The following is a 12,102-nucleotide window of genomic DNA, read 5'->3' on the forward strand; positions in this document are numbered from 1 at the left end:
TCCACGCTTTGGTATAGCCTCCATATAACGGTACCTCCCGATATTCGGTATTTTGATGATTTTTGGCACATTTTTTCACGTCAAAATAAAGTAGAATTTCTTGTCATAGAAGATCAGAACGTTTATTCGTATAAATTTCAACGACTTCTCATACAAGATATCCAGTAGCTCTTAAGCTCTTCTAGAAAGAAGATATTTTTTTACAGAAAACTTGGAGTCTATTTTATAGAAGGTCATTTGTCTTTTTTTAAAAGACAAATAGGGATTTTGTAGAAAATCGAAAGGATTTGAAATCAAAGAAGGTCGAATAGTTTTCTCAAAAATGAGGAGAAGATTTTCTGACGAAAAGAGCAAACGGTATTCTCATATTGGCACTAGAATATGTTCTCAAAAATCAGCAGACATTTCCCTTATAAAATATTAGGAGGTTTTCTCATACATGATCCGAAGGTATTCTATTTGAAGGCGCAAAGGTCTTCTTAGATTAGACTTTTTTAAAAGTTCCAGAGTATCTTTTTGTCGAGAAACTCTTCTCGAAGAAAACTTAAATATCTTCCTTTGGAAGAAGAGTAGGTGTTCTCATAGTGAACGGGTAGGTCTTCTCTTGGAAGATTTGAAAATCTTCTCACAAAAGAGCGAAACATTTTATCAAGGACGACACGAAGGCCTGCTTTTAAAATACCTAATGGTTTTCTCCTAAAAGACTCCTATACTCACAGAAGACTAAATGGTTCTCTCATATAAGAATGTAAAGTCTTTACTTAGAAGAACCTAAGATCTTCTCATGAAAGGACATAAAATCTTCTGGTATAAGAGCGTAAGGTCAGAAAGACTTCTTTGAGAAGAGCAGAAGGACTTATTTGAGTGAGCAGCAAATCTTTTCCGAAAAGAACAGAGGATCTTCTTCCAGAACCTGGATGAACCGAAAGTATTTTCATAAAAGACCAGAAGAGCTTAAGGTCTTCCTATAGAAGATAAGATGGTCTTCTCAAAAATAGCCGAAGATCTTTTCATGGATTTCTTCGAGAAAAGCAGAAAAAAGTCTCCGAAAAGAGCAAAAGGACTTCTCCTAGAAGAACGCAAGGATTTCAGCAGTTCTTCTCCGTAAAGAAAAGAAGAATTTCTCCGAGATGAGCTTTCTGAAAAGAGCAGGAGATCTTCCAGAAGAGCAAAAGGTCTTTCAGAAGAGCTGAATGTCTTTTCCGAGAAGATCTGGATGTCTTCTCGTTGAAGAGAAAGGTTTTCTCCCATAAGAACGTACGATCTTCTCATGCAAGATCATAAGGTGTTTTTATAGAAGACCCCATGTTTTTTTCACTTAGATGACCGGTTTCCTGATAGAAAACCAAATATTATCTTCATAGAAGATTTTGTCCTTCTTATCCTAGAAGATGAGAATATCCGAGACCGAAAATATGTCTCATGAAAGACGAGAAGATCTGCTTATAAAAGGCCATATAAGACTTGAAGAGAAGGTCTTCTAATAGAAGACCAAGAACGACTTCCTCTAGAAGATCAGGAGAAAATCGTCTTCAGAAGGTCTCCTACAAGAAGAAAATAAAGCAGGAGGTCTTCTCATGGTTTACCAGAAGATCTTTCCATAGAGAAAGCTAATTTTCCAGCTTTTATTTTCATAGAATCCCCAAAGGCCTTTTATCGATCGTATTCTCAAAAATCATAGTTGAGATTTTTCCATTTAAGACTGAAATATGTTCTCTGAGGGTCTCTTCTTAAAAAAACCCAAAGATTTTCTCATACAAAACCAAGATGTATTCCAATAAAAGTCCAGAAGTTCTTCTCGTGAAAGTCCAGGAAGTGTTCAGTTCTGTACAAATTGTATCACCTTTTGTATCCAGGCCCTTATTATTTTCTCTGAGGACTCTTTCAGGGGTTTTTAGGGAGTCATATTCTAATATTTAGGTCGGGTAATGTCTGTTATCATTAAGGGACGTACACAGAAATGCATTTCGAAACAATTTCGGGGACCCTTATTAGCTAAACATTAACTTCCCATTTAAAGTATACAAAAAAAAAAAAAAAAAAAAAAAAATCGGAGGAAATCTTGGTCACCAGGGCACCCACCTTGCGCACGTCACTGCTTCCACTGAATATACGTTTTAGTATTTTTGTTGAAATGGCAACATTTTTTAGTAAAAGCAGATTTTGTATTCGGTATTGTATTCTATGTTTCGCTCCTATTAGTCCTGGAAGTCTGTCCTCAAAATTCTAAGAAGCTCATTTTTGTTACTTCCGTAACGAGCGACAGGTATATTTTGATATTTGGTAGAGGCAGCTAACCAGCTGTCACTTGAATTTCAAGAATTTATTGAAGGAGCTGTTTTGTGAAAAAAATCTCGAATACAAAAGAAAAAAATGATTATGGTGTCTGTCGTATAGGTCAAAATTCTGTATTAATCCAAGCAATAAGGGGGATTTCGGTCAGTTTCCTTAAATAAGAATGCCGGGAACTAACTACAGATTTACAAGAACACTTGTCTGGACATATACCAATATATATATGGCGTTCATTTATTATTCTTTTAGAACAAGACTTAAAAATTCATACAGTATCAACCTTCTTCGCCTCAATTCAGAACCGCATATAAAACGTTAAAAACAAACGTTAAACATTTTGCCTGGATTTTGAATACCAAGTCATATGTCTCCTCTGAAGACTTAATTATCGTTATACTAAGGTCAAAACTTACTTAAAGTAATCTCCACTGTCAATACATGGTTGTATACAAATGTTTTCCCCCCTCCATGTATGTTCCCATCCCAAACTATTACTTTTTGGTTAACTCTAATGAACTATAAAAAATCATAATGGACATTTTTGGCATTTGGCCATGCTATAAAACATTTCCAGCAGGGAGGTGGAAAACATATTTGGCCTAAATAAGAAAATTTTATGGCTTGGAGGAAGAAATAATTCAAAATACAATTAAAAACATCCCTTGCACCGCCACCACCCAATGGGGCGGCATTAGTTGCCCCAACGAAAAAACAGGCCATAATTACCAATTAAATTCATGTTTCTTACCAAAAATAAAAGAAAATGACGTGGAGTGAAAAACGTATTACCCTCAAGTGGAGCAGACATGTTCCCACAGGCGCCCCATTGGCGCAAGGGTGTGGTGTGAATGGTGGTTCCACAGTTCTTTTGTATTTAGAGTAGTTTTTTTTTTTTTGTTTTGTTTGGTTTTCTTGGGCGATGGTCAAAGTCAAATGAGAGTCATTTTTCATTTTTTTTTCTTTCGCTGAAATGTTTATAAACAATATATAAATAATTCTTATTGTTTTTCTTTTGAGAACTTCCAGACAAAAGAAAAAGGTTGGATACAGGAAAAAAGTGGGTGAAGGAGATCTCAATAAATATGGAGGAAGCAAAATTTATTCATAATTTAAAAATTTATATTTTTCATTCCATTTTTTTTTTTTGAGTTTAGAATTTTTATTTATCTGCCAAGTCATCTTTTCATTTAAAAACGCATGCAGGTGCCGTGATAATATCTTTTTATCGTAAATTTATGATGGCCTAATTGTGATTCTGTAACCGTAGCACCTAAAATTTATTTAAAGACTGCATATGTGTGTTTGACATTTATCGTGTTTTCGCTTTCAGTATTTCGTTTTATTGCCATCAATCTAAAGTTTAGTGCAAGTTTATGTCCGCTTTGCCGGCGAACAGCATTTAATTTTTATTAACCATAAACTTTATGACATGTTTCATATTTTTTTGAGGGAGATAACTTTAGTTGATGTTCTTTTTTTCGAGATGTGTTCTTTTTTAACGCTGTGAGGGAAAGGAGACCCACTTGTCTTCTATAGAAGACTTGTATAGAGAGAAGACATCATGAGGTCTTCTATAAGAAGACAATGAGGTCCTCTATGGGAAGATAATCAGGTCTTCTATAGGAAGACTATGAGGGCTTCTATAAGAAGACCAAGAGGTCTTTTATAGGAAGATCATGAGGTCTTCTATAGGAAGATCATGAGGTCTTCCTATAAAAGACCAAGAGGTCTTCTATAAGAAGACCATCAGGCTTTCTATGAGTAGTGCCATGAGGTCTTCTATAGGAAGACCATGAGGTCTTTTATAGGAAGACCATGAGGTCTTTTATAGGAAGACCATGAAGTCTTCAATAGGAAGGCCTTAGGTCTTCTATAGGAAGATCATGAGGTCTTCTATAAACAGACCAAGAGATCTTCTATACGAAGACCGACTGGTCTTTTATACGAAGACCGACTGGTCTTCTATACAAAGACCGACTGGTCTTCTATACAAAGACCGCCTGGTCTTCTATACGAAACCGACTAGTCTTCTATACGAAGACCGGCTGGTCTTCTTCTATGAGCAGACCGTCTGGTCTTCTTCTATGAGCAGATCGACTGGTCTTCTACTAAGAGCAGACCGACTGGTCTTCTTCTATGAGCAGACCGACTGGTCTTCTTATATGAGCAGACCGACTGGTCTTCTTCTATGAGCAGACCGACTGGTCTTCTTCTATGAGCAGACCGACTGGTCTTCTTCTATGAGCAGACCGACTGGTCTTCTTCTATGAGCAGACCGACTGGTCTTCTTCTATGAGCAGACCGACTGGTCTTCTTCTATGAGCAGACCGACTGGTCTTCTTCTATGAGCAGACCGACTGGTGTTCTTCTATGAGCAGACCGACTGGTCTTCTTCTATGAGCAGACCGACTGGTCTTCTTCTATGAGCAGACCGACTGGTCTTCTTCTATGAGCAGACCGACTGGTCTTCTTCTATGAGCAGACCGACTGGTCTTCTTCTATGAGAAGACCTTCTGGTATTCTTTCTTCTATAAGAAGACCTTCTGGTCTTCTATGAGAAGACCGACTGGTCTTCTTCTATAAGAAGACCTTCTGGTCTTCTTCTATGAGAAGACCAACTGGTCTTCTTCTATGAGAAGACCTTCTGGTCTTCTTTCTTCTATAAGAAGACCTTCAGCTCTTCGATGAGAAGACCTTCAGTTCTTCGATGAGAAGGCCTTCAGCTCTTCGATGAGAAGACCTTCAGCTCTTCGATGAGAAGACCTTCAGCTCTTCGATAAGAAGACCTTCAGCTCTTCGATGAGAAGACCTTCAGCTCTTCGATGAGAAGACCTTCAGCTCTTCGATGAGAAGACCTTCAGCTCTTCGATGAGAAGACCTTCAGCTCTTCGATGAGAAGTCCTTCAGCTCTTCGATGAGAAGACCTCTTGGTTTTCTATGAGAAGACCTCTTGGTTTTCTATGAGAAGACCTCTTGTTCTTCTATTCGATTCAAATAAGACCACATGGAACCTCTTCCGATAGAAAGCCAGAGGAGGTCTCCCCACAGAAGCCCATAGGAATACTCCTTACAGATGACCAGAGGAGGACTTCTTACAGAAGACTGGAGAAGGTATTTTCATAGGTAACCAGATAAGCAGAGGGTTTTCTACTAGAAGACCAGGGGTCGTTTCTTGGAAGACCGGTGGGTTCCGTTTTAGAAAACCAAATTGTCTTCTCCTAGAAAACTAGATTCTCTTCTTCTCGAAAACAGATAGACCAAAAGGACCTCCCCTGAAATATTAGATGGTCTCCTCATAGAAGTCAAGAGGATTATAATAGACTCCAGAGGCCTATCAAATTTTATAGAAAAATTTTGATCGGCCTCAAAAGCCTATTTAATTCAACTAGAAGATTTTCCATAGGGCTTGAGTATTTTATAAAGATTTTTTCATAGGCCTCTATGAACTGCAAAAAATTTATAGAAACTTTTCATAGGTCTCAAGGCCATAAAATTTGAAATAGACCACAGAGGGTTATAAAATGTTATAGATTTTTTACAGAAAGAAAAACATAGGGTTCTGAAGATAAATTTTTAATAAAAAGATCGTCACCCATGTCAATAAAATTTGTAGAAAAATTTCCATTTCTCCAAAGACACTCCTATAAAATATTTTACCCCCATCCAGTTTTGTTGGTTCTAAAAATTCTACAAGAATCCCCTTCGATCTTCTATAGGAAGACCATTCAATCTTCTATAAGAAGATCCTTTGGTCTTCTATGAGACGAATCTCGTTTTTCTAAAAGGAGTCTCTTTGGTCTTCTAAAAAAAGCCCTTTGTCGTCTATAAGAAACCCCTTTGATTTTCTAAAAGAAGGTCTGTTGGCCTTCTGTTGGAAGGCCATCAGCTCTTCTATAAGAAGACCTCCACGTCTTCTGAAAAATACCTTCGTTTAAAGTTTTTTTTTTCTTAATTACCTTGGTCCCCAATGGGTTAACAATGCAACTGCACCTGTGAATTGACAATGAAAAAAGAAAAAAAACTTAATGTGTGCTTATATTTGCGTAAAGAATTTTCACTTTCAGTTGCTGTTGTTGTCGTCGACGTTGAAAAAGAATACCTTTTTTTGTGAGCATTTTTATTGTCATGTTTTTCCTCATACATTATTTTTATGTATTCTGTTCTTCATTTCACATAAACAAATAATTAAATGGGAAGAACAAAAAGAAAAAAAAAACAAAAATATAAATAAACCTGGTCGAGGAACAAAAAATAAATAAACAAACACAAAAACGCGTTATACACATATAAAATATCATACATTATTGTGGTTGTTGTGGTTGTTGTTGCTGCATACATTCTTTCTCCAAACTCGTGATGTGTTAAAAATATGCCAGCGGAAGATGAGACAAATGAGGAACACGAAAAACATATTTGAAAATGAAACTGCAATGCCAAAAATTGCCAGAAAAAATGTCATTTTGTTTCGGAACGGTAAGGGGATGGGCGGGAAACTCACCGTCATATTTGTCACACAACACACACCTATATATGAACGACATTCTGCTTCATAACAAGTAGGACAGCTTGTTGTCCCATGACAAGTTTTTGCCGCTCTGTAAAAAAAATTGTCAAATGAAACGAGAAAAAATTGTAACGTTTAAAAACGCAGCCAAAAATTCATTTTCATTTCCTTTCATTTGCCTGTCCGCAAAATAATTGTTTTTTATTTTATTTGTTGTTGGTATATCACAACAAAAAAAGCGTACATTTTATTGGTGTGAAATGTGTAAGGTAAGATATATACATTCATATATTTTTGTGTGTATGTACAGACAGATTCATTTTGAATTTAAGCTGCATTTTTTACACCCTACACAATGGTAGGATGGGGGTAGAATATTGAGCTGGAGAGGAGAGTCTTTGGAGAAAAGATAAAGGTCTTCTTAGGCCTATGGAATTTTTTCTACAAATTTTATTGACTTTGGTGACGGAGTTTTTTTTTTATAAAATTTAACCTTCAGACCTAAAAAAATCTATAACATTTTATGACCCTCTGTGGTCTATTTAATCTATCTAATTTAATAATCTAGGAGAAGACCATCTGATATTCTAGGGGAGGACCTTTTGATCTATATGTCTTCTAGGGGAAGATAATCTAGTTTTCTAGGAGAAGACAATTTGTTTTTCTAAAACAGAACCCACCGGTCTTCCAAGAAACGACCCCTGGTCTTCTAGTAGAAAACCCTCTTCTTATCTGGTCACCTATGAAAAGACCTTCTCCGGTCTTCTGTAAGAAGTCCTAATCTGGTCTTCTGTAAGGAGTCCACCTATGGACTTTTGTGGGGAGACCTCCTCTGGTCTTCTATGGGAAGACCTTTTGGCTTTCTATCGGAAGAGGTTCTATGTGTTCTTATTTGAATCGACCCTCTTGTCTTCTAGGTGTAGACACTCCTCTTTTCTTCTGTGGGAAAACCTCTTTGGGCCTTCCATAGGAAGACCTTCTAAAATTTTATTATAAGTCATTCTATGGCCTTCTATGAGAAGATCTTCAGCCAAGACCTTCCAGCTCTTCTAGGAGAAAACATTCCAGCTCTTCTATGAGAAGACCTTCCAGCTCTTCTATGAGAAGACAGTCCAGCTCTTCTATGAGAAGATCTTCCAGCTCTTCGACAAGAAAACCTTTCGCTCTTCTTTAAGAAGACCTTTCGCTATTCTATAAAAAAGATCTTCAGCTCTTCTATAAAAAAGATCTTCAGCTCTTCTATAAGAAGAAGATCTTCTAGCCTTATATGAGAAGACCTTCCAGCTCTTATATGAGAAGACCTTCCAGCTCTTCTATGAGAAGACCTTTTCTGCTCTTCTATGAGAAGACCATCCAGCTCTTCTATGAGAAGACCTTCCGGCTCTTCTATAAGAAGAACTTTCAGCTCTGCTATTAGAAAATCTTCCAGCTCATCTCTGAGTAGACTTTCCAGCTCTTCTATGAGAAGACCTTCTAGTTTCTCTAAGAAGACCTTCTAGCTCTTCTCTGAGAAGACCTTCTGATAGTCTATGAGAAGACTTTAGTCTCCTATAAGAAAACCAACTTCCATCCCAGGAAATTCTGATCTTCCGAGAGAGAACTTTTGGTATTCTATGACACTTTGTGGCCTACTATAAGAAGACCTCATCTGGTCTTCTATGAGACCTTTTGGTATTGTGGTGGGAACTCTAGGTTTTCTATGAGATCTCCTGTTTTTTTTCAGGAAACCTGCCAGTCTTCTATGAGAAGACCTTCTGACTTTCTATGAGAAGACCTTCTGACCTTCTTGGAGAAGACCTGCTGGCCTTTTATGAGAAGAACTACTGGTTGTCTACGAGAAGACATTCTAGACTCTTTGAGAAGACTTTCTTGTCTTCTTTGAGAATATTTTCTGGTCTTCTTTGATATAGTGATAGGTGAAGATCTTATTGTCTTTGAGGTACCCTTCTGGTCTCATAAAAAATCGTCAGGTCTCAAATGGGAGGATCCTCTGGTCTTCTAGAAGAAGACCCTCTTGTCATGTAAAAGACTCTCTAGTCTGCTAGGAAAAAATACTCGGACTTCCAGATCTTCTAGCAAAAGGATCTATGGCCTTCTAAGGGGACACGCTGTGAGACTTTCTTGTCTTCTGGCTTTCTAGACACTCTAGTTTTTAGGATAAGATCCTCTGGTTTTCTAGGAGATGAAACTCTGGTCTTCTAAGTAAAGACCTTCTAGCCCTTCCAAGTTCTGTAAGTCTTTCGGAACTTGTGATCTTCTAGGAGAAGAATTTCTGGTCTTTAACGAGAATACATCCTCATTGTCCATGAAGAGACCTTCTATATCTTCTCAGAAACAACTTTTTGTCCTTCCCTGAGAACAAATTCTCATCTTCCAAAAGAAGATTTTGGGGTCTTCTATAAAAAGATATTGAAAATAACTTCAGCGGTTCCGTTAGAATTGATCTTCTATAAATAGACCTTCTTCTTTTGCATTCGAAGTCTTTTTAGTCTTCTGGTGTTCTTTAGGCAGGCCTTTAAGTCTTCTCAAAGTAGAACTTCTTGTCATCTCTTCTTCCATTCTGCTATGAGAAGATCTCTATATATTCTTAAAGATTAACGAATGATCTATTATCTATTATTATTTTGGTTCCATGTACGGACAAAATATAGGGTATTCCATTGTCGACTCTGTGTCTCTTAGTCGAATTTCGTTTAGTGCTTGTCATTGTCTTTTGTTTCATGGTTTTCGTTGACATTTAATTTTACAATTTTTACATGACCTTTTTCACACTGAAGTTCTGTTTTTTTTTACATTTTGTGTTGGTTCGGAAGTCATAAAATATGGTCTTTATCTGAGTTGTATTTTTTCCCACTATCTGTTTTTGTTGCAAGCAGTACGAGTTCAGGGTCGAAAATTTAAATATTTATTTAAATTTTGGTTTCAGATACATGGAAAAAAATTAAACTGGCTTTGTCGAAGTGAAATATATGGTATACTCCAAGTGGAAGCCAAGGGAAAACCTCAAAAGCATATTGAGTTGTCAGACTAATTTTTTTGTGGTCCTTAATTTACGCCTAAATATTTTGCTGCAAATGTTTCGATATTTTGGATAATACCTGGAAATTTGCTAGAGACATGTTATCGCTAATATTCAGTTAATTCTTCTTGAACACTTCTATAAACTTCCTGTTCACCAAATTTCCCTCAGTGTACCGCAATTACTGTGGCGTCTGAATATTTTTTCTTTTCTTAAATTCGATTTTTTTTGTCGTTCATTCTTTTGGCAAAGGTTTGTGCCAAGAAAAAATATTTTTTTTTTGATTTTTGGTTTGCATTTAAAATATTTCGATTCCTATTAGATTAAATCGATTTGATAGAATCTGTTTTTGCTTTCTATGGAAACGATTTGAAATGCAAATTCCCAAAAAGCATGTAATTGAAAAAAATTGCAAGCAAATCTAGTCATAAACATTAAGTTTGTATTATTGTAATATTTTCAATTGGTTTTCAATATTCGAATGCCACCGCTGTGATGGAATATTTATGAGATAATTTTGGTTTTGAAATTACAGTTCGCTGTTGATGTCTAAATTTCTTTGAAGTAAATAAACAAAAGTGAGTTATTTGTGGATAAAAAAGGAAAGGAAGTTCATTTTATTCTATTGGATGACTTGAATGGAAAGATTTATAGCATATACAATTTATATAGGCCTCAGGGGTCTTTAAAATATTTTCTATAAAACTGTATACGCCTTAGGCATTTAAAGTTGTTAATCCTTAAAGGCCTGTGAACAAATTTCTGTACAAATTTATGAATCACAGATGCCTATTAAGACATTTTTTGAATATACAGATGCCTCTAAAAAATGTTTTATACATTTTTATGTTTCACAGGCTTGTGACAATTTCTACCAATTTATAGAGACCTTAAAGGCATTTGAAAAGTTTTCTACACAAAATTAAAGTCTATGGAAGCCTGTGACAAATATCTGTAAAATTTGGAAATTATCAGAGGTCTATGAAAACAAAATTAGATAAAAGAAAGAAGGCAATGAAAAACATGTAAAAAAGTATAGGCCGGTTTTGCCTCAGCCCTCCTAACCCTCTTAACCCTCTATGGAGTGGGTTCTGAAAGAATATTGTCCATTTCGAATCGGACCTAAATAAATATAATATTAATATTATTAAAAATAAATAAGAAAATCGAACATTTATATCCAATTTATGGTATGATCTTGTGTTAGCAAAAATGTTTGTATTTGTGAAACTTGAAGTGAGTTGGATGCTTATTTCGCTCTATGTGGAGCAGGTAGCAAAAGAAATAGTCCGATCTCTACCATCTCTATAAGAGATCTTGGGTTCATAAAAATAGTAGGATGAGTGAAATTTGAAGACAATCGTAGTCTTACATCACATTTTATGAGAGTTGTAACTATTCAAAATTTTGACCATTTGTGGGGAAGGTACTTGATGTAGAGGACCTATATTGCCCATTTTCATACCTGACCTAGCACTAACGCAAATATTAGGATTTGCAAAGTTGGAGCAAAATCGGATTATCCTTTCTCTTTCTGTGCAAAAAATATAGTTTTTAAAAATTTCGACCTTATGTGGGGGAGGTACCAGAAGGAGTGCACCGATATGGCCCATCTCCGATCTCGATCTAAGTTTGACAAAAATATTACGATGCACCCAGTTTGAACCAAATCGAATACTCCCTTCGAGAGTTATCGTGCGCACCAGCCAGACAGACAGACGGGCGGACGGACATCGCTAGATCGACCCCAAATGTTCTGAAACGGATTTGGTCCAAAGAGACCTAGGGTCCGATACCGTTATTTCGAACAGGCACTTTAGACCGTATCAAATGTACCATGTAAAGTTTTATGGACCCATTTTGAAGACAAATTTTTCAAAGGCCGTGTGTTGATAAAGCAAATTTTAAGTAGTTGAACATTAGAAATATAAAATATTTCTCTAAAATTGCATAATCCTCAGTAGGATTAAGAGGTCTATAAAACGAAATATTGTAGGAATCACAAGTAACTGAGGCGAGATAAAAAAATCTATAAGTAATCAAAGACCAAATAGTTCAATTCAATGTTTATACAGTTTAACAGGCCAAGATTTTTTATAAAATTATATCGACTACAGAACTGGGAATTTTTAATAAAGCTTGGGCACCAAACTCTATTTCTTTAAAATGTTTAATCCCTACAAACATATGAAAAATTATGTATTAAATGTTGTAGACCCGTAGGCCTTTAAAAAATGTTTATAAAAGCATAAGGGCTTTAGAATTCTATCGAAGATTTCTATGA

The 12,102-nt window shown here is 36.1% G+C and overlaps 1 protein-coding gene across 5 annotated transcripts in view; it reads left to right on the plus strand.

The window, feature by feature from the left end:
• Positions 1–12,102, plus strand: part of LOC101888892 (GTPase-activating protein skywalker) — a 220,359-nt gene that overhangs the window by 84,910 nt on the left and 123,347 nt on the right. The window lies entirely within an intron of this gene.

Source organism: Musca domestica, unplaced genomic scaffold (genome assembly GCF_030504385.1).
Source record: "Musca domestica strain aabys unplaced genomic scaffold, Musca_domestica.polishedcontigs.V.1.1 34, whole genome shotgun sequence".
Classification (NCBI taxonomy): domain Eukaryota; kingdom Metazoa; phylum Arthropoda; class Insecta; order Diptera; family Muscidae; genus Musca; species Musca domestica.